This window comes from Tenrec ecaudatus (genome assembly GCF_050624435.1).
Source record: "Tenrec ecaudatus isolate mTenEca1 chromosome 5 unlocalized genomic scaffold, mTenEca1.hap1 SUPER_5_unloc_6, whole genome shotgun sequence".
Classification (NCBI taxonomy): Eukaryota; Metazoa; Chordata; class Mammalia; order Afrosoricida; family Tenrecidae; genus Tenrec; species Tenrec ecaudatus.
The window spans coordinates 594,572-616,316 of record NW_027457604.1 but is presented as its reverse complement, the minus strand read 5'-3'; the positions used below and the strand labels follow the sequence as shown (position 1 = coordinate 616,316).

Here is a 21,745-nt window from a genome sequence, read left to right as displayed (position 1 = left end):
GCAAATCAACCCAAATAGCAGGAGGCACTCCAGCCTGCCCTGTGTGGGAGTGCTGTACACCACACAAGGCACCTGGGACAAACACCTACAGTGCGCTGCACCGTTGAAGAAACCTCCGTCATGCCCCTAAGGTGATCTCGTCAACTAGGGCAATTCTGCCCAGCACCACTGGGTCCCGGCATTAAAAGGGCACACTGACCTGCCATGTTGGAGCAGTGTCTAAACCCCTCTGGCCCCTCATCCAAGCAATCAGGGATCAGCTACTACTTTATACTTTATTTCCTCCTTCTCTCTCTCCTTGCTCTTTACCATCACAGCCAACCTTAGTGAACTCAGTTGGATTTATTTCCTTCTTTCTCTTTATTCTCTTTTTCTTTCTTTCCTCTTTCTGTCTTTGCTTTCTTCACCTCTCTCTTAGCTTGTACGATTCTCTCTGCTCCCTCTCATTGCTTGCACATACCACTGCTGGTTTCCAGAGCCCTACACTCTGCCTAGGGCAACCCTGTCCTCCTAGTGGGCAGCCTGACCCCTAAGACAGTACTGCACACAGGACGAGTCAGAGCTACACACAGCATAACACAGGGTCAGTTATTTCTTTAACCATTTAAAAAATACTCTCTCCTCCTCCTTCCTTTTCTCTTCTCTCTTTTTCCTTTTATTGGGCTCTTCTTAAAGGTGTTCTGCTTTTCTCCGCTCCATCTAGCTCTTCTCTACTTCCTACCACAGCCTCCACAGATTTGGTTCTCCTTTTTAGTTGTTTTCTTTTTTTTTTTTTTTACTGTTGTCACCTTTGTTTACTCTGTGCATTTTAGTTGTCTGTGGGTGAGTGGTTGTCAGTCTGGTTGGCATTATTGCCCCAGTCTGTGTCTTCCTCTTTCTCTCTTTTTCCTCTCCTTTCACTCTCTTTCCCATCACAAGACAATAGCTGTCTCCAGGCCACTCCCCTCTGCCTAGGGCAAACCTGAAGGCCCAACTGAGGGAGCTCCCACCCCCCACTTATTGGCGTGGCAAGCAGCTGGGGAATTCACGCTGGTCCTCTCCCACACACTAAGCCACAGGTTGTTCTCCCCTATAAAAAGTGGGGGCATCCCCAGCCTAAATCCTGAGGTCCTACAAGTGACTGGGGGAAACGCCTGACCACCACTTGTGAGGCTCCACGCTACTGTGGGAACATCCACCCAATCTCCAAGGCGATCTCTCTGTACATCCCCTTGTCTAGCCAGATTTGTAAAGTAGAATTTGGATCATGATAGTGGGGGGAGGAAGCATTTAGGAACTAGAGGAAACATGTTTCATTGTTGCTACCCTGCACCCTGACTGGCTTATCTCGTCCCCACATCCCTTCAGGAAGGGGGTGTCCAGTTACCTACCAATGGGCTTTGAGTCTCCACTCTGCACTCACCCTCATTTACAATGACATGATTTTTGTGTTCTTTGATGCTTGATATCTGATCCCTTCAACAGTTCATGGTCACACAGGCTGGTGTGCTTCCTCCATGTGGGCTTTGTTGCTTCTGAGCTAGATGGCCGCTTCTTTATTTTCAAGCCTGTAAGATCCCAGATGCTATAACTTTTGATAGCCAGGCACCATCAGCTTTCTTCACCACATTTGCTAGTGCACACATTTTTCTTCAACCATCATGTTGGAAAGGTGTTCATCATGGAATGCCAATTTAATATAACGTGTTCTTGCATTGAGTAAGTATTTGGCAATGTCCATCTACTGCCTTAATACTAAGTCTATAAATATATGCACGTTGATCTATTTACGAACCCTCCTGTATAAATATATTTACATATGTACATGCCAGTATGTAGACCTCTAGAAATACCCTTTGTCACCTAGTTCTTTCCTCTATTTACTTTTACTTTCCTCTTGTCCGACTATCATGCTCAGCTTTCACTTGGGTTTGAGTAATTTCTCTTGGTTACATTGCCCTTGCTGAATACCTACCAGGCTTCTCACACCCTCCTTGCGACGGATTTTGGATTACTTGTTGCTCCCCTGTCGCTGGATTGGTCAGCATCACCTCCTTACCCCCTCCTCTCCCTCTCACATGTCCCCGGGAACCATTGGTCCTGTTGTTTTCTCCTCCAGCCTATTCTTCCAGCCTATCTTATCTAGATAGATCTGTTGAGATAATAATATGCACCAAAAATCAAACCATAGCAGGATAGGCGATGGGTGAGAACACAGTGATGACAAAAAAACAACAACAGAAAACCAATGATCAATAAAAGAGTAAATTAATTAAAAGACAAAAAAAATTTTTAAGAAAGAAAAACCTGTAAATAGATCAAGGTCTGATTTTTTTTTTTCTATAGGTGTGTCCTTCAGTCAGGTCTGATGGCGTATCATGCTCTGGCCCCAGAGTCTGTCCTTTGTACTCCCTCAGGGGCTACCCGCTCTGCTCCCATGGTTGCTCTGCTGCATGCTTTTAGTGATTTGCCTCCGTGTTGGAGGGCCAGTCGGGTCAGTCCCAACACAGAGTCTCCGGTATTGTCCCCATAGGGTCCTGGGCCAGCAAGGGATGGCATGTCTCATAGTGGGATCAGCCATATGGTCCACTCTGTACATTGGCTGTTCAGAGTGCCAAAATCATCCTCCAAGCCTGGTGGACCAGTGTGTGCTCCACTCTCTTCCTCCCCCTTCATTTGCCCCTGTGTGCTCTGATCAGACATGTCCATCTCCCCTAGCTACAGGTTCAGTGCCGTCTTCTAAAGTAAATTCTTCTGGGGGGAGGGGCAGTTGTCCACGTAGCTGGTATGGAGGCTGGACCATCCACTTTTCATTTAGGATCAAAAGCATCTAGCTTTTAGCATTAGGTGCTATTGAGTCAGTTCCAACTCAAGGCAGAATGAACCACTGCGCAGTCCTACACCATCTTCAAAACTGTTGTTATACTTGAACCTAACATTTCAGCCTTTTCCAGGGACTGGCATCTCCTGATAACATACCCAAAGCATGTGAAGTCTCCCCGTGCTTGCTTCTAAGGACCTCTCAGACTGTTCTTCTGACGCAAATCTGTTCATTCTTCCAGCACTCAATGGTATTTTTAATATTCTTGGCTAGTGTCATCTTGATGGGTTGAAACACTATCTCGCTCTAGTGTTGATGTACATTTTTCTGATGCCTAATTATACTGAGTATCTTTTAAGGTAATCATTTAATTTTTATGGCATTTTGAAAAGATGTCAATGAGGTCTATTTAATTTGTGTTCAGATGGAAACACATAACTCAAACTAATATATGTGACAGTAGAATAAGAATCCATTTTATCCTAAATACTTGAGATATTTATACAGCCTACTCAAGTTTTTATCAACATAGATAAGGTGGCGGTGGTGGTGGTGGTGGTGGTGGTGGTGGTGGTGGTGGTGGTGGTGGTGGTTTTTAAGAGTTAATCTCTAAATAGGGGGCTGTAGTACTGAGCACTGAATCTCCTTTGCTTGATTAATTTTTATGTTAGGGAAATAATACGAGGATTCCATCAAATGACCCATCAGTTTGAGGAAAAAGCATATCAGAATTGATGGTCAAAGCCTATATGGCTTTATGGTTTAGTCTCTAGGGGTATGTAATGCTCTTGTGAAAATAGTATTCCTCATGATAATAACGAGGAACTGGTGGGCCTCCAGGGCTGGGAGCTGAACTGAGGGGCAGTTCTACCCTGTCTAATAGGGTCACTATGAGTTGGCAAAGACTCGATGGCTGTCAGTTTGGTTTGTTTGACTTGAGTACTGGCATTCAGTGTGTTTATCGAAATCAATAAATTACAAGCATTTTTGATGTCTATTTTTTACATACAAAATTTAAATCCCCCAACCTCTGAAAACTGCGAAGATTTCACAGCACTAGGTTGGTACTCTCCCATCCAAGAATCAGTGAAACTGGCAGGGTGTGAGGCATTCAGGCTCCCTCAGTTCCTCCTGCTGCCTTCCCTGACCCTGGTCACTTGCTTCTATTACCTCTCTTGGACCTTACATGCATTTGAATTAGAACACCATAGAGTACAGTGCTCTACATGTGCAGCAGCTCTAACCATGTCACTCTCTGTCTCTATGAAGCCTCTTCCAACAAAATTCAAATGCGATTGTATGTGCACACATAAACACACGCATGCACCAGAGCACCCTTCTTAACAGAGAGTCAGGAGGGTCTCTTAATTATTTGCTGTCCTCACTTTGGACACAAGTCCCTTGATGATGAGTAGGAGAAAAGGAACATCAGGTAGTGGGGGAAACCCTAAGGAGGAACAGAGGAGAGCTTTAACTAAGAATAATGCTACTAGGGGAATGATGGCATGTGAGGAAAATTAGATACTTCCAGACTGTCAGATTTTTCCATACAGCAAAATTAACTTTTCTAGTTTTGTCTAAAACTGGCCCCAGGAAATTTCAAATAGCACATCTCAGATTATCTAACCTACAAAGGAGTAGCCGGCCTTCCACCCACCCCCACCCCACCCCCGCCAAAAAACCAAGCGGTACAAAGCTCCACTGGGTACACATTTCAAAATATACATTCTCCTGTTTGGGCAGGCATCTGGCAACTTGCTCTGAGCTAGTGCACCCACACTTTTTTCCCAAGGTCATTGCTGGTGACAAGACCTTGTGCTCTTCTCACAAGCCAGAATGCAAACATAAATCAAGTCAGTGTAAGACGCCATCATCACCTCACTCAAATACACCTCGTCAAGTGAACTCAAACTTCAAGAAGATGCTCATTTGTTTGGTTTTGTTGATGTGAGGGTGATAGTGCATTTGGAGTTTAGTCATTGCACTAGGTCAGACTGTTAATCAAGCTTCCTATATAGAGGTTCTGAAGATATTGTGTAAGAAGGTCTGAGTTGTCTGGCTAGACCAGAGCTTGCACACTGCTATTGACTAGAAGTTCCGACACACAGAATCCAGGACACATAAACCCCTCAGGACCAATACTGAGAGTAGCAACACCACGAGGGAAGGTAGGGGGGAGAAGCAGAAGAAAGGGGAAACCAATCTCAATGATGGACATACAGCCCCACTCCACCACCCAGGGGAACAAACAGCAGAAGTTTGGGTGAAGGGATACAGCAGAGGCGTAAAATATAAAAATAAAAAGTATGTATAAAGTATCAGTGGTTCACGTGGGTGGGAGGAGGGGAAAAAAGGAGCTCAAGGAGAAAGAACATGTTTGGAAATGATGATAGCAATGTATGTACAAATGTGCTTCATACAAATTGGTGTATGAATTGTTACAAGAGCTGTAAGATCCCCCAATAAAATGATTTATTTAAAATAAAAAGGACTGATTAGTGGTAGACAGGGGACTGGTTTTGCCACCATGACAGTGCACCTGCTCACACACAAAAAACAGCATGCCTCTATCGCCCGATCTGATCCCAGCACACCGAGGCAAAATACTAAGGGTGTACAACAGAACAGGAAGGGGAACAGAGCAACGAAGTCCCCAGGGAATACCAAAAATAGACTTTGGGGCCAGGGCTAGCTGACCCATCATACTCTATGAGAAAGCACTCCTAAAGGCCAACAAACAGTCCTTGAACTAACTAAAAGCTTTTCTTTCTTGTGTTTTGTTTTGCTTTTTGTCATTGGCTTGTTGGTGGTGGTGTTGTTCTTTTGTTTCATTTTGTTGCTTGGGTTTGCTCTGTCTCGTTTTTGTGCATGCTATGATTTCCACAGGTCTGTCTAAATGAGATAGGCTGGATGAACAATCTGGAGGAGAAAACAATGGGACTGACAGCTGGGGGAGGGAGATGGGAAAGGGGGGTGTAGGGAAAAAGGAAGTGCTGTTAACAAACCCAGGGACAAGGGAACACCAAGTGATCCAAATAGATGGTGAGGAGGGTGTAGGAGGCTTGGTAGAGTGTAACCAAGAGTAATGTAACCTAGAGGAATTACTGAAACACAAATGAAGGCTGAACATGAGAGTGGGACAATCAGAAAGTAAAAGGAAATCAAGGAAAGAGGTAGGAAGCAAAGGGCATTTATAGAGGTCTAAATAAAGGCATGTGCATATGTAAATATATTTATGTATAACGATGGGGAAATAGATCTATATGCATATATTTATAGGTTTAGTATTAAGGTAACAGATGTACATTGGGCCTCCATTCAAGTACTCCCTCAATGCAAAAATACTTTGTTGTATTAAAGTGGCATTCCGTGATGCTCACCTCCCCGACACAATTGCTGGAGGCAAATGGGTGCATAAGCAAATGTGGTGACTGAAGTTGATGGTGGTCGGCTATCAAAAGTTATACATTCTGGGGTCTTAAAAGCTTGAAGTTAAACAAGTGGTCATGTAGCTGAGAAGCAACAAAGCCCACATGAAAGAAGCACACCAGCATGTGTGATCACGAGGTGTCGGAAGAATCAGGTATCAGACATCATCGGAACAAAAAAATCATATCTTTGTGAATACGGGGGAGTGTGGAGTGAAAACCCAAAGCTCATTTGTAGATAATTGGACATCCCCTTACAGAAGGGTAGCAGGGAGGAGAGGAGCCAGTCAGGGTGCACTGTAGCAACAATGAAACATACAACTTTCCTCTAGCTCCTAAATGCTTCTTCCCCCACAACTAAAATGATCCCCATTCTACCTTACAAATCTAGCTAGACCTGAGGATGTACACTGGTACAGATAGGAACTGGAAACACAGGGAATCCAGGGCCGATGATCCCTTCAGGACCAGTGGTGAGAGTGGCGATACGAGGAGGGTAGAGGGAGGGAGGAATGGAAAGGGGAAACCGATTACAAGCATCTACATATAACCATCTCCCTGGGGGACAGACAACAGAAAAGTGGCTGAAGGGAGATATTGTATAGTGTAAGATATGACAAAATAATAATTTAGAATTTATTCAGGGTTCATGAGGGATGGGGAATAATTATCAGCTGATGCCAGCGGATTAAGTGGAGAGCAAATGTTTTCAGAATGATGAGGGCAATGAATGTACAAATATGATGTATGTATCAATTGTGATAAGAGTTGTATGAGGCCCCAAAAATTGATTATAAAAAAAGAGAAAAGAAATAACAGTATGAAAACATCCCCCAAAAAAGCATGCCTCTCTTGTCCCTCATATCCTAATCACCTGAACTCACTCCATGTGACTTCTTTCTGTTTCCATGAATGAAGGACAGTGGTTTGACAACACAGAAGAGGGGGGGAAAAAAACAAGGGTGTCACCCAAACTGCTGAGTTTGAAAAATGTTTCCAAGAATGTAATCACAGATTAGACAAATGTGTGAAGTGTAATGGAGAGTACTATGAAGGGGATAAAAAATTTAAATGCATAGTTTTGAAAAAATTGTAGTTTTTGTCGGGTTCCCCCTAGTAGCTTCCAATTTCATAGCAACTCAAGCCATCACCATACATCCAACTGACAGAGAAGGGGTGGGTTTTGTGTGTAGGTGGTGTTGGTTATTGCACAGGGGCAAGGGACTTCTGGTGGCATAGTACCTTATGCCTTGGGTGTCAACTGTAATGTCAGCAGTGGGGAACCACCAGTCAGTCCTCAGAAGAAAAGGATGAGGCGTTCTACTCCCATAGAGTTAGCCTTTGGGAAACCCACAGAGATAGTTCTGCTCTGATCTCATAGAGTCGCTATGGCTCAGCATCGACTCCATCGAAGTGAGCTGACAAACTAAAGGCAGGAGATCTGAAAGAGGATGCGGAGACGTTGTCTCAGGTACTTTGGACATATTACTATGGTGGAACCAGTCCTGCAAGAAGGGCGTCATTTTTGGCAGAGGGTTAGCAAACAAGAGGAAGACCCTTACTTAGGTGGATTGACACCGTGGCTGCGAGAATCGGCTCAAATACAGTAACAAGTGCGAGGATGGCGCAGGACTGGGCTTTGTTTCTCTCTCTAGTGCACAAGCCCCTATGAATCCGAACTGACTCCAGGGCTCTACAACATCAACTACTACAACCCTGAAGTTCAAACCTACCCAGTGGCTTCCCAAAAGGGAGGTGTGGCCATGTGCCTCTGTAAAGATGACAGCTAGGGAGCCCCTGCGGGGCAGTTCTACTCTGTGGCACAGGGGCAGCCAGGAGTCGGAATGTGCTTCACAGCAAAGGGTGTGCTTTGTCTCAGTTTGTGCCTGCTGCTGTTTATGCTATGCACTGAGTTTAACATGTGACACTCAGGAGCGAATGAATGGAAACACACCCATGATGCTTCCATGATGCCAGATGCAAGCTGACACTGTTTCTGAGTTCTGGGCATATTATTTTTTCAGAGATAATTTCCTGTAGCGGTGACACACCGAGTCCTATTTCATGTAAAAGCATCAGCAGCAGAGGAAAGCACTGCACAGAGAGAAGACTATGACACGTAACAGGCTTTCCATAGAGGAACAAAAGGGTGGATGTCTTGGGCTGCACTCTTTTCTTGTATACAGACAGTAAACAAGCTGAACACATCTCACCTAAGCATAACATTACAACTACTTGAAGCCCAGCTCAGGCATCTGGACAAGAGGCAGCAAGGAAGGATGGGAGAGAGTTAATGGGCTGGGCGTCCCCAAAGGTGCAGAGTGGGAATCAAGGGAGGATCCAGGACGAGCCAAGGCTTCTGGCAGAAGTCTGAGAGGAGAGCAGCAGAAAGGAGCTGCTCTCTGGGTCCTCACAGATGTAGCCAGTGAGAGAGCAGCAGTGCTGCCCCCTGGCGGTGCGCCGAAGGCAGGGCCGCTTCCCCCAGGGCTGGAGAGCTCTGGGGAAAGACAAACCGTGTCACTTTCGATGCCAAGTAAGGGGGCACTGTGTGCCGGTGGTGTACCTATGTTGGCCAAAGCGCTGCCCACTGTGCATTTGCTTCCCACAAGCACAGTTATCCTTCCTCGTGCATCCAGGAAAGACAGTTCTAGAAAAACACAAGCAGTAAAATAAAACACTGCCAGGTCTCGAACCATCCTCACCATTGTTACTATGCCCACTGGTGTAGCCACTGGTTCGAGCTGTTTTATTGCCCGTCCTCCACTTTTTGCCAAGCATCATGTCCTTCATGGACTTGATGTCCCTTCAGGGACTGGTCTCTCCTGACAGCACGTCCAAAGATATCAAATGAAGTCCAGCCATCCTTCGTCCCCATGTTCTCTTGGCAGTCCTTGTACTTTTATTGCTCAGTGTCTGATTATTTGGGACCAGGCCTTATTGCTGCCCCTTCCTCACCTTGGCCCCCAATCCCGACCCCAAGCCCTGCACATCCACTGTGTGAAACCTCCTGTTCCTGTAACCATCCCTGTGCTTTTGTGTGGGGGGTCTAGCTGGGTTCCCCTGGCAATTCGCCAGCTGCCCTTGGGAAAGTTCATGGAGTCGGCTAATTAGTAGAAAAGCCAAACGTCCAGCTGAGATTGGTTTACTCCCTAGCACCCTTGGGCAGGAGCACAGCCCCACTCCCGGTCCCAGGTAGCCAACGACCACACCTAGGTTCTCCGGACTTGGCAGCTGTAACATGTGGCCTGGGCTTCCCCTTCATTTCCTGCTCCTTTCTGGCTTGCTGTCTGACTTTTCTTTGCGGAATTAAAGCTGCAAATTGACAGGATCCCATAAACACTCTAAAGCCACAAAAAAACACCAAATGCCCACCCAAACATGTGAAACTTCCAAAAATCATCCTTAGAAGATTCCCAAACCCTAAACATTCCTAAACCCCATATATGCCCTGAAAACACCATGAAAGCCCTAAGAAAACCTAAAATGCTGGGGGGAAAAAACACATATAATATTAAAAATACCCTAAAATCCCTAAGGAACTCTGCAACATCACTAAAAACACCCTATTGTGCTGAAAAATACCTATACACTCTAAAAAACCACCCCTAAATCCCTTAAACACTCCCTAAAATCTTATAAAACACCCTAAAAACCCCAAACCACCCGAATGCCCCAAACACACCTTGAACGTCCACAAACAACCTAAAAGCCCTAAAAAATCACATGCCACCAAAAAGCCCTAAATGACCGCAAAATTCCAACTCATAGCCACCCTATAGAGGGCTTCTGGAGCTGTCAGTCTTTTATGGGAACAGCTTTATCGTTCTCCCAAGGAGAAGTTGGTAGGTTTGAAACCCTGACCTCATATTTAGCAGTCTAATAATTGCTGGACAGTGCCACCAAGGCTCTACTGGTGTAGTGGGTTACACATTGGGCTGCTAACCTCAAGGGAAACGGTTCAAAACCACCACCCACTCCTTGGGAGAAAGAAGAAGCTTTCTTTCTATTCCCCTAGATTTCTCATTGAAGGTGTAAAGTAACCTGTTAAATGCGCGCAGTGGCAGCAGCAATGTCTCATAACCATGGGGAAATGTGGTTCAGAAACTTCAGAAGCAAGCATCCACCAGTAGGTGACTGACCAGCAGTATTGACTTGGGCAAAGAGAAGGTGACATGGAAGGGTAAGGAGAAGAATGCGTGCAGAGGGCAGGTTGGCAGCTGAGCCTAAGTCCAGTAGAAACAACAGCAGAATGGCCTGTTCCTGGAAGGGCCACAGGAGATGGTGCGACTTCATGTAGCCCCCACTTACATGTGTAACAGCAGCAATTGCCTGAACACGTGGTCTCCCCAGGGAGGAGCCTTTGTGTGGTGTTAAGATGCTGTTACTGTCTGTTGTACTGTGGTGGCCTGCATTTGGCTGTAATGGTGGAAATTTTGCAGCCAGTAGTTCAAATGCCTGCTGGGTCACTCACTGCAGGTAGACTTCAGCAGTTTCCAGACAGAGAGACGAGGGAGGAGGACCTGGTCTTCCACTTCTGAAAGAACTGGCCAGTGTGAACCTTGTGAATGGCAGAACACTATACCTGAACATGAGTACCGCAGGCTATAAGGCATGATGGATTGACACAGTGGCTGCAGCAATGTGCTCAAACATAGGATAGTGCTGGCCTGGAAAATAGTTCATCGTCCATTAAAAAAAATCATTATATAGGGGCTCATACAACTTTTGTTGTTGTTTTTCCCTAAGGGAGAGCAGTGTATTGGTACACTGAGAGGTATATAGATCAATGGATTCGAACAGAAAAGCTACACATATATTCACCAGTCAACAGGAAACTAGCCTTCGAAAAAGGACACAGAAATATCCAAAGGGACAAATTCTGCTTGCTCAACAAATGGTGTTGGACAAACTGAGATACCGTATGTAGGAAAATGAAGCAAGCCCCAAACCTTCCCCCATGCACAGAAATTAACTGAAGAGGGGTTAAAACCTGAAAGTAAACCTCCGGGCTATCATAATCAATTTTTCGATGACCTCATCGGTCAGAAATCATTGTAGGAACGCCAAAGCGTTCTTGTGTTCAACGTCTACATACATAGCAGGTGCTCCAGTAAAGGGGAATCTTGGTGGAGCTGGCTCATCCATTCCTGAAGAGAGTAGAGCACCACATTGGCCCATCACAGAGCTCAGGTGTAGAATCTTCCTCACTGTCATCCTTTATCTCAGCAGTGTCAGTGTTGGATTATGAATTTCCCAAAGAACCAGTATCGCTCAATTCTGTGCACAATGCTGACTCACTCTCGCTGTTATTTCACTGGTCTAAAAACCCATTTAGGTTAAAATGACACTTTTTTGATGCCATGACCTAAAATTTTTAGTGAGAAAATGTTCCTAATGACATTACTTGGGTCTTCCTCTAATCCTGATGCCATGTTCTTTTTCACATAGGCCAGCTTCTTGTATAAATTGCTCAGCATACAGATGGAATAAAAACAGTGAAAGGATACAACCCTGATGCACACCTTTTCTGATTTTAAACCATGCAGTATCACCTTGTCCTGTTCACAGTCTCACCTGGTTCTATCTCTTGGCCTTTGTATAAGCTCCATATGAGTACAATGAAGTGTTGTGCAATGCCCATTCTTTTCCATGGTATCCCCAAGATCCACCTCCTTCCACTCGTGGTTTCCAGAACGTGGGGTTGGGACAAAGCCTGGATAGTCTCATGGCAAGACCAGATCAGGAATGGAGCTGAGCCGGGAGCAGCTTTATTTGCTTGCTCCAGGGAAAGTCTGCCAGGGGCTTTCTACAAATGATAAAGGTGAATCCCTCTCTCGTTACCCACTGATCATCTCTGAGCCTCTTGCTCTCATATCCCTTGCACAGACCTCTACCATTAGATGGACAATTAGGTAACGTTTGAACACTTTTCTGATGCTGAGCCTGGGGAGCAACTAATAGCTGAGTAAATATTGATTGAAAGATGGTGAGTGGAAGAAAATAGCTTTGCCAGGTCCAGGTTGTGATGGAGATGAGAGTGTTACCAAATCCTGCTGTCCCCATGGTGGGTTTGCTGTATTGTGCCCAGTCCTGAAAGTCTGAGCCAGGGGTTTTAACATGGCCCCTTTCAAAACATATAGGTGGAATTCTTGGACCATGAGCTGTCCTTAGAGTGTGGCTTTACCAAGGTGATGTCCGCCCTGGAACGAAACAACCCAAGAACCTAGATCTTTGTGAAGGTGTTGGTAAGGGATGCCGCGGAAATCATAAACTTGACTGAAAGCAAAGGAAACTTTGCCTTCATGTGTCTGCAGCTGGACGAAGTGGTGCTGGAGCACACCCTCCTTTGCGATTCTTCTTGTTCTTTTTATGAGCTGCTCCCTGGCCTGTGCAGTCCCGTAAATCTGGAAACTCTTTGCTGGTGGGGGCAATTGTTATATCCTCCCCCCAGATCCAGATGTCTTGTCCATGGTCAGTGCGCAATCCTTGTTAGCCAGAGGAGTGGGGCATCTAAAGGCAGGCAGGGGTCACATACTTTTTTTCTACACTTTCTAGAAAGACCAGAGCTAAACATCTTGCAGCCCTTTTCATGTCCTCTTTCTTTTCTGTATTTATTTTCCAGGAAAGAGGAGAAGAAACGCGACAGCATCTACTGACAGCAAGTCAAATGCCATCGTGTGTGTTCAGAGGGCAGGCTGGTTCTCATTTGCCTAACTCATCAGTCCCATCGTGCCATGTCCATGTTAGATTGTTTAGGGAAACAGATGACATATGTTATGATGCTAAATAAGCTGAAACAGTGCCAGGATGGAGGCAGAAGGGGTTTATTTGTTTGTTTTTAAATGAAGCATGGCTTTCTAGTGACTTATTGTGGTGGGGAAGGGGGGCACCGAGGGCAACAAGACATGGTTGTGACAGTGGTCTGGGAATTGAGACAAATCATTGCTTCTGCAGCAGAGATGAGCTGCCTCTGACCTGTCAGTTACTTGAAGGGAGACTCTGCATTTGGTCAGACAAGTCTTAGTTGGAGATGGTACCAGCTTTCCTCCTGAGCCTCTGTGGTTCCCTTTGGACTACACAGGCCCGAATCGCTTTTAGCTGAGCAACAGCAAATGGCAACACAGACTTGCCATATTGCTCTTTTGCGTACACTCTTTAAAAATCGTACTAAATATACATGCATCAAAACATTCGTCACTTCCACGCTCTACAAGATTATAACTAAGTGGCATTCTGCATGTTGTTCATATTATCATCCTTACCCATTCCAAAATTATGTCATCACCCTTATGGAAGCTCAGTATCGTCTCAGGGATGGCACTTCCCCTCCAGGCCCTACTGGGTTAGGCTGGGTTGACTAGAGAAATAAATCCAAGGACACTCATATAGGTATAAGAAAGACTCCACCTCACTTATTTGTCCAATTGACATGGCATTATGTAACAACCATACTTACCTTCCTACCTATCCCTGGAAACAATTGGGATATGTTTGTCTCTATTCATTTTCCTAGCCTAGATATTTCTTGTAAGTGGAATTAAGCAAAATGTGTCCTTTTTGAAGCTGATTTATTTCACTCAGCATAATGCTTATGAGGTTCATTCCTCTTGTAGCCTGTGTCAAGAGTTCATTTCTCTTTATGGCTGAGTAGTAGTCCATTGTATATACCATAGGCAACATGTTTGACTTATCCATTCACCTATTGATGGGTATTTAGACCGTTGACACGTTTGCGAGATTGGGAATAATGTTGCAAGGGCCATCTGTGTATTTGTATCTATTTATGCGCTTGCTTTTAATTGCTTATATCCTTCATTTCCTTTTCTTTCCTTGTTAGACTCAGTATGATCCCCTTCTGCCCATCCTCTAGCCTCACAACCTCTGTGTCTGATGTGCCAGGATCTCACCAGGAGCCTTAACACCAAGATTCTGAGCCCTGACTGACCATTCTGATCATCCAGGGAATTGAATATTCCGGAGCACACAGAAGATGAAGTTATCAAAACTCCTTAGGCATAACCGAACAACTGGAGGGAGTGCTTTATTGGGCTTGGGGGCTGGGGATTATAGTTGTGAAGGACACCAAGGACAATTGTCATTACCTAGACTGTAAAGACTATGGTCGACATCCACGCTGGTGAGTAGCAGCTGGATCTCAGAAGCTCACAAGTGGCCATCTAGGTGGCAAGTATTGTCACCCTCACTCTGGAGGAAAGAGTGGTGAGTGGACCACATGAACATTAGACTTCATGACTCTGAGCACAGAATAACTAGATGATCTCCAACTATCAATTCCAACTTCTTTGAAAGGGATCACATCAAAAGGTCCTAGATAGTGAAGCAAAATTCACAGTCATAAAAGAGACCAGGCTTATTGGCTGGATAGGGACTAACAGAACCTCTGAAATGATGGTCCTTATTCACTAAGTTTGAAAATGAACTCCTACCTGTGGTTCAATATTCAGCCAAATAATAGATTGGTCTATAATGGGAGCAATTACACAAGTGAGGCACACAAACCTGAAAACAGCAAACCATTTGATCTCAAAAGGGCAGTATTAATCCAAGGCCCAAGTTCAGAAGGGTAGGAAGAGAGGAGGAAGGGAAACAGAAGACATAAGTAGGGAGTGGAATAAGTCATATTATATTGTGGAGATTGCAATAAGTGGCATAAAACACAATGTGTATGAATTGTTGAATAAAAAACTGATGATCTTGGTAAACCTTCACCCAATTCACAATAAAAACTTATGAGAGAGAAAAAAATCCAAGCACCTAGGCTGCATTCCAGACCAATAAAATCGGACTCAGTGGAGATGGGACAAAGATGTCTTTTGGACAGCTCTCTGGCAATCCCAATGAGCACACAGGCTGATACCCACCATCTGGAAACTATGGGGTAGCTGCTTCTCCGGTAATGCCTCGGGGGAGCGCTTGGGTCCGTCAAAGAATGCGGGATGATGAAGGGGCAAAGGTCATCAAACCTCACCCACAGCTTTACACTGGGGGGCTGCTCTCTGAGGAATGTGGGAAGGGTCCACTTGCATGCTGTCTCTGTGCAGCAGATCCAACAGACTCAACACCTTTCCAAAGCTGGCAAGAAAGTCCGAGAGACTAGATGTGGGCACCACGCTGTGAGTTTCCCAGAAGGCACGAGACAGATTGAGAGCAGTCACGGGAACACAGACTCCTCCGGAAATGCTGCCATGCGCAGAACATGCATCTCTAATTTCATTTCACACTGACTCAAGCATTCAGTCCTTTTTACAAAAACCCAGCTTCTCATTACAGTAACCGGTTTAAAATGACAATCTTCTGTTGAGCAAGTCTAAGAAATGACCTTCCTTTATTTTACATGGTATAAAAATTCAGTTTCCTAGGCCGATGGGCTCTAGGGACAGGTGTTTTTATGTACTAGACATGGCTTTCAAAGTTCTTCAATTGCCTAAATTAATAACGACTTTTTTCCTTTGGCTTTTCTAAGGGACACATTAATTTCAATCTTTTTCTAAGGAAGTGAATCTCTAGCTATCTCATTGGGATAACTTTCTGCCTTCAGAGTAGAATTTGAAATAATCTGCAAGGTTACCCCTTCCCCACCCTGCCCCAGCAGCCCAGCCTCTTTCTTCCTTCCGGCCTCCAGCCACCGGGGTTTGGTTGGGAAAGGAGATGCAGAAGGGAGTCTCTGGATTTTTCTATCTAAAGGTTGGCCACAACCCCCAGTAGACCAAATGTAATTCATTATGGGGGTTTTGGTTTTACTACTTTAAGAGTTATCCTTAGGGAAATTACAAACAAACAGAAATAGGAAGACTTTATATTTTATTAAGGGATGTACTGCTCAGTCTCATTATATTTTAAAAGACAAAGTATAAAAAAAAATCTGGCTCCGTTTAAAATGTCCTGACTAGCAGAACTTAAAATACACAAATCTTAACATGAAAGTCTAGATGAATAAATAAAATAAACAACGAAACAGCTTTCTCAGGAAAAGCCATAATAAAGAGCTCGACTACTTTTTGAGCTGTTTAAGATGCTCGTGTTAAAGGGAAAAGAGTATCATTGTTGACTTTGAAATGTAGAACCATTTGCTTAATTCAGTGATGCTAAAATGGGCAGTTTGGCTGAAGAAAGAAATTGGCTTGTAGCATTTGATGAGCAATTTCTTCTTTTGAATATAGAAATGACCAGGGATGCGGACACGCTTTTTATTCTTTTGAGGACCCTCTAACCAAGAAATCTTTTAAATGATCATTACACAGTGAATGCCTGGAGGCTCTGGAAACTATTATTTTGACATTATTATAAGCTCAAAATGATTCACCAATGCAAAAGAAGAAGAGAAAAAGCAATTAAATACTAAGCTGTAAACGCTGGAAGCTTTTCTGTGCTGAAAATAATTGAACAGAGTTTTTTCTTTTTTTAAGTAATAGTGTCCAAAGAGATTCAATGATCTTATTGCTTATGGATTTGGAGCTTAACTATATTCCTTATTTTAAATTTGATATTAGAATAGCAAGATTATAGACCATGATACAGTGTGACTTGGAGAAGTATCATTTCATTAAATTATCAAGTTAAGGCTCAAGGAGCCTGGTGGAATGTGTGTGACCATGAGGCCGGCCAGTTGGAATCCGCTAGTGGCTCACAGAGAAAGATGCGGTTCTCAGCTCCTGTAAAGATTTAGAACTTCGGGAACCCACAGGCATAGTTCTACGTTGTCCTTTCAGAGGTCCTCAAACTTTTTAAACAGCAGGTCAGTTCATTGTCCCTCAAACCCGCTGGAGGGCCGGATGATAGTTTAAAAATAAAACTATGCACAAATGCCTATGCGCACTGCACATACCTAATTTGAAGTTCAAAAAAACGGGGCAAAAACACCCGGCGTGCTGAATAAATGTCCTCTGAGGGCCATGCGGCCCGCAGGCCATAGTTTGAGGACCCCCTAGATTGATATAAGTCAGAATTGACTTGATAGTGTTAGGTTTCTGGGGTGGTTGACCTCAGTTCTTGCTTAGCAACGCTGAAAGAATTCATATGGCAGAAGCAGTTTTGTAAATCCAAGTGAATGTTATGGAAGAAAGTTTCAGGTATCGCAGTCCCCAAAAGTCCCCAGTATCTCCGGAAAGCACGCCGGGCTGCATGGCAGGGGTGGGGAAAGTTTGCAGCTGAATATGGCGGTTTCATGGGAGGAATACCTGAGCAGGAGTGCAGAACCAGCTGAGGAGCCACGGCAGGAACCCCCAAGGGCCTCACCCTCCACTTGCAGAGCACGTGAACAAGGGAGGGTGACAAGGAGCCCAGGCCTACTTCTATCACCTCCCAACACCACTGGAGGACATTGGTCGATCGTATTGGTTGATTTCGGTGCACTTTTGTGAAGTCCTATTCTGTATGACCAGTCCTATTCAGTCCTATTCTGTAAGTCCTATTCTGTAAGTCCTATTCTATTCCACCTGGGTCTACATGACTTGGGTCAGAGCATGCTCAGTTCTGAATTTTGCCATAGGTGTCTAATGAGTGTGCCTGATGTATTTCCAACCCCTTTGTTGTGGCCTGGACAGCTCAATTTCGTTTAGTGCTGGCATTTGGGAAGACAAGCCCTAATCTAGCAACCTGTCAATAGCAGTAAGTGAATGGAATTACAACTCAACTCATAGCCATAAATTCAATTCGGACTCATAGTGACCCGAGAGGACAGGGCAGAATTTCCCCCTCAGGATTTCTGGGGCTGGAATTCTTTACAGGAATAAAAGTCTCTTTTTTCTCCCTCCCAATGGCTCCAAAGGACTGACCTTGCAAGGAGATGTCCAGCGGGTGCCAGCAGGCTCCTTCATTGAAAATCTCTGCTAGTTTCTGAAGCGGGAGGGAAATTTTGAGGAGGCCGTCTGCGGCAGAGTTAACTCCCCATTAAAGCCAATGAGCTTTTCCACATCTCTCAAAAAACAAACAAAAAAACCTAAAGTGACTACTTCAGATTAATATGCTGTAGGTAGAACCACCTCCCACTCACCAAACCAAACCAATCAACCAACCAAACAAACAAACAAACAAACAAAAAAAAACCCAAATCCTGTTGCCTTCAAGTCAGTTCTGACTCATGCTCACCCCTTGTGGTACAGAGTACAATTGTTGCATGAGGTTGGCTAGGCTGTACCCTTTATGAAAACAGATGACTCCTTCCTTTTGTGGTACAGCTAGGTGGTTTGAACTGATAACCTTTATATAAGCAGCCCTATCCAGCGATCTATGTCAACTAAAGTGTCAAAGCATGTAAAGACTGATCCACAACCCCCACTTCTCTCTTCCTCTTCTGTGATGACCTGGAATCCACCTTTTGATCTGGTGGCACCATATTTGTGAAGCAGCCCGAATCACTGACGGACGGTGTGCAGGACAAACACCCTGTAGAATTGCCCTTCCAGTGTCAGAATTTGCATGAACAAGAATAAACTTCTAGATTTTAAGCCACTGAGGTTCCAGGGGTAGCTTCTTTCTGCAGAACAGACTAGGCTATCCTGCCTGATCATCTCTTCACAGGGTTTTTGTGGAGAGCTACTGGAGCAGCTCGATCCAGGGGAGCTGCCAAAGCAGATACCTACACTTTATCTGGGATTGTAGGTTGTAGTACCAAAGTTTTTATTTGCCCGGGAGGCACTGAGTAAATTTTTTTTCTTCTGAAAACAGGACAATATGTAAGTAAGTTTGGAGACATATGTAGCTGGAGCTGAAAGTCCTCTTACCTTGCAGTTTTCTTTGGTAGAGATAGACTTGTTCTTAATGAAACCCATGACAGTCAGTGTCACAAATGACTTCTGAGGAGAGGCCAAACAGCTAAGTCAAGGCCAGCCTACCATTCTCTTAAATGCTGTCTCATGCTCTCATCTGCTCTGACGTGTCTGCTCAGGGGCATGTGGCAGCCACTAGGCGGGCCTTACCATTGGCACTGAAAATCATTGTAGGGGATATTAGAGGATTTACATCAAGAAGACCTGACTTCCTGGCCATTGCTCGGGGGCCACAGTTCCCAAGACAATCAGTGTCAAGGGCAAAACAAAATAAAACATGACGAGGGCTCTGGGGCTGGGTTGAGCTGGATATGTAACCAAAGCCCCTTTCTACCAGAATCTTCCCAAGAGGAGATTGCTCTTTTCCATAGCTAAACAATTTCCATAGCTAAACGTTCTGCTGAGGAACCTTCTGGGAAGCAGAAGAAAATAAATCTGCCTTCCTTTGAATTAAGCTGGGTTGGGTCCAAGCCCTGTGTAGTGTCTATTCTTCTCATAACATCTAAAGGAGTCTGATTTCACCATTCTTAGCTATTAAAAAAAAAGTTCCAGGCACAATAATTCAATTTAAAATTACACACCAGGAGTAGTTCATATTTAATACACTTTATACAGGTATTACAGGTACAAGGGACATACTTGTTAACTGCCAGGTTGCTGGCTTGAACCAACCAGCTACTCCACAGGAGGTACTGTGTTTCTGTGAAGATTTACAGCTTGGAAGCCCACTGGGAGAGCTCTCCTCTGGCTTGAGTCTGAAGGTGCTTGACAGCAGTAGCCTTTTGTTTTTATAGAGGTAAAAAGCTTTCTTTTTTTTTTGGTATAAAGCTTTTTAGAACAACAAAAACAATTCCTTTTGGAAGTAAGCCAGAGCTAAAACCACAAGTTACATGCTTTACTTTTTTTCTGTCCTGCAGCTGGCAGCCACCCTTTCATCGATTGTGCACACCAGCATGGTGGTGAAGTGGTGAACTCTGCGCTCTCATTCCCCTGGCTTCACACTCGGTCTCCTCACTCATCGTGTGGCTTCACCCAACGCACGGAGCCTCCTGCAGGCTCCTCTCCCAGCGTGTGTAAAAGTGCGAAGGAGACAGACTTCCTCAGAGCTGTGCTTTAGAGAGAATCCTCCTCACATACTCAGCACCGCCTTGAATAGGGCAGCACTGCATACATGACAGCTACTTGATGATTGTTGATGGTGGTGGTGGTGTGTTTGTACGGATAAAAAAAGAGCCCTGAATGGTTATGTAACAAGTAAGGGAATAAATAGATCTTCCTTCATCCACCTTCATCTTTCATTGTTCTATCACTCTCTGATTGCAATATTAGAGGCTAAAATGGGCAGAATTCCCACCTCTGAACAAAGTTTGTGCACATGGGTGTGCATGCTTGTGTGTCCATGTGAGTGGGCCTGTACAATGTGTGTGCACGTGTGTGTGCACATGTGCACTGGAGCCTGGCAGCAGCAGGGGAGGCGCCTGTCTCTGTTCAGCAGTATCTGACGGCTGCTGCAGGTGTAATGAGAAGTGATTGATGATCTGTTCAGGGAGCTCCTGGGGTGGACTCAGGGAAGGAGCAGCAAAGAAGACATACTCATCTCCCCTGTATTTAGATGAGGTGACGGAGGTGGGTGGTAGAGGAGCAGCTACTCAGTAATGAGATCACAGGGGAAAGGCCTTGGATGAGGTGCCAGACAGCCCTGCTTTCCCAGAGAGGGTGGGGACTGGGAATGAGGCTGCATCCTGCCTAATCAGTTACAGTTGCTCTGTCACTCTGGGGAGGGAGGCAGATGAGGCAGGGAGCTTCCGGAATCTCTCATCTCCAGTCCTTCTAGGTGGATGTGGGAGCGTGTGAGGACGGCCACACTGGAGGGTCAGGGTTGATCGCCTTGCAGTGTGGAGCCCGGCCTGGACCTGCGTTGTGAAGGGTGACTAAGGAGCTCTGGGGGCAGGGTTCTGGGTGGGGGCTTTGTCTACTAAGACCCACAGCCGCGCCCTGTGTCGCAATGTTGGCATGCAATGTGCAAAGACTTGAGACAACGTGAAATGGACCATCCACTTCACTTGGAAAGACAGGAGGGCTGAAAATCAGATTGGGAGATCTGATCTCGTTTGCTGCACAGTTGTGAGAGGAGATATTCCTGGCTTCTCTCATGTTGGGAACCGGACATAATCAGCCTGACAAAACCAAGGCCATATTGCCTGCCCAGCAGGGCTAAAGCCACGTCACCTCAACCTTATCTCTACCCTGACACACACCAGATGGCCCACCCTTGTCTGCTCCAGCACCGGACATTCCAACTGCAGACTTGCGGCCGCCTGCCCTGTGTGCTCTACACCCCCGCCCTTCCTTTTTTTTATCTCCCCTTTGAACTCCCTTGTTTGCCTCACCCTTTATAGAGAGGCTTGTGTAGCAATAAACTCAGACCTTGACAAGAATCTGCTTGGTCTCGCTCCTCTCTCTCGCCCGTTTCTCTTTCAGGCTGGGTCCTCCTTGGAACCCCTCGAATAACTGAGTCCCTCTGGCATGAAGGAGGTGATACGAATGCATTGATAGCCTAGTATCTGTCAGCTGGGAGCCACAACATAGTGAGAGCCCTTATTAATCATTTGGAGATTAGCTGAGGGGTGGGAGAAGCCAGGCATGAGGCTTTCCAGGGCTGCTCAGCATGCACAGGAGTCCTTTCCTGGGTTGGACAGAGGTGCTGCCATCTGAAAGCTCAGATAGAG

The 21,745-nt window shown here is 45.1% G+C and overlaps 1 long non-coding RNA gene across 2 annotated transcripts; it reads left to right on the top strand.

Moving 5' to 3' along the window:
* Positions 1-3,031: 3,031 nt before the first annotated feature.
* On the top strand, positions 3,032-21,454 carry LOC142435886 (uncharacterized). 2 transcript variants are annotated; one of them, XR_012781649.1, is made up of 3 exons: positions 3,032-3,050; positions 12,851-12,905; positions 14,066-21,454. It is a non-coding gene; the product is annotated as an uncharacterized LOC142435886 (long non-coding RNA). The 2 variants fall into 2 exon arrangements; XR_012781648.1 differs by lacking the exon at positions 3,032-3,050 and having other exon boundaries at positions 11,479-12,905.
* The last annotated feature ends 291 nt before the right edge of the window (positions 21,455-21,745 follow it).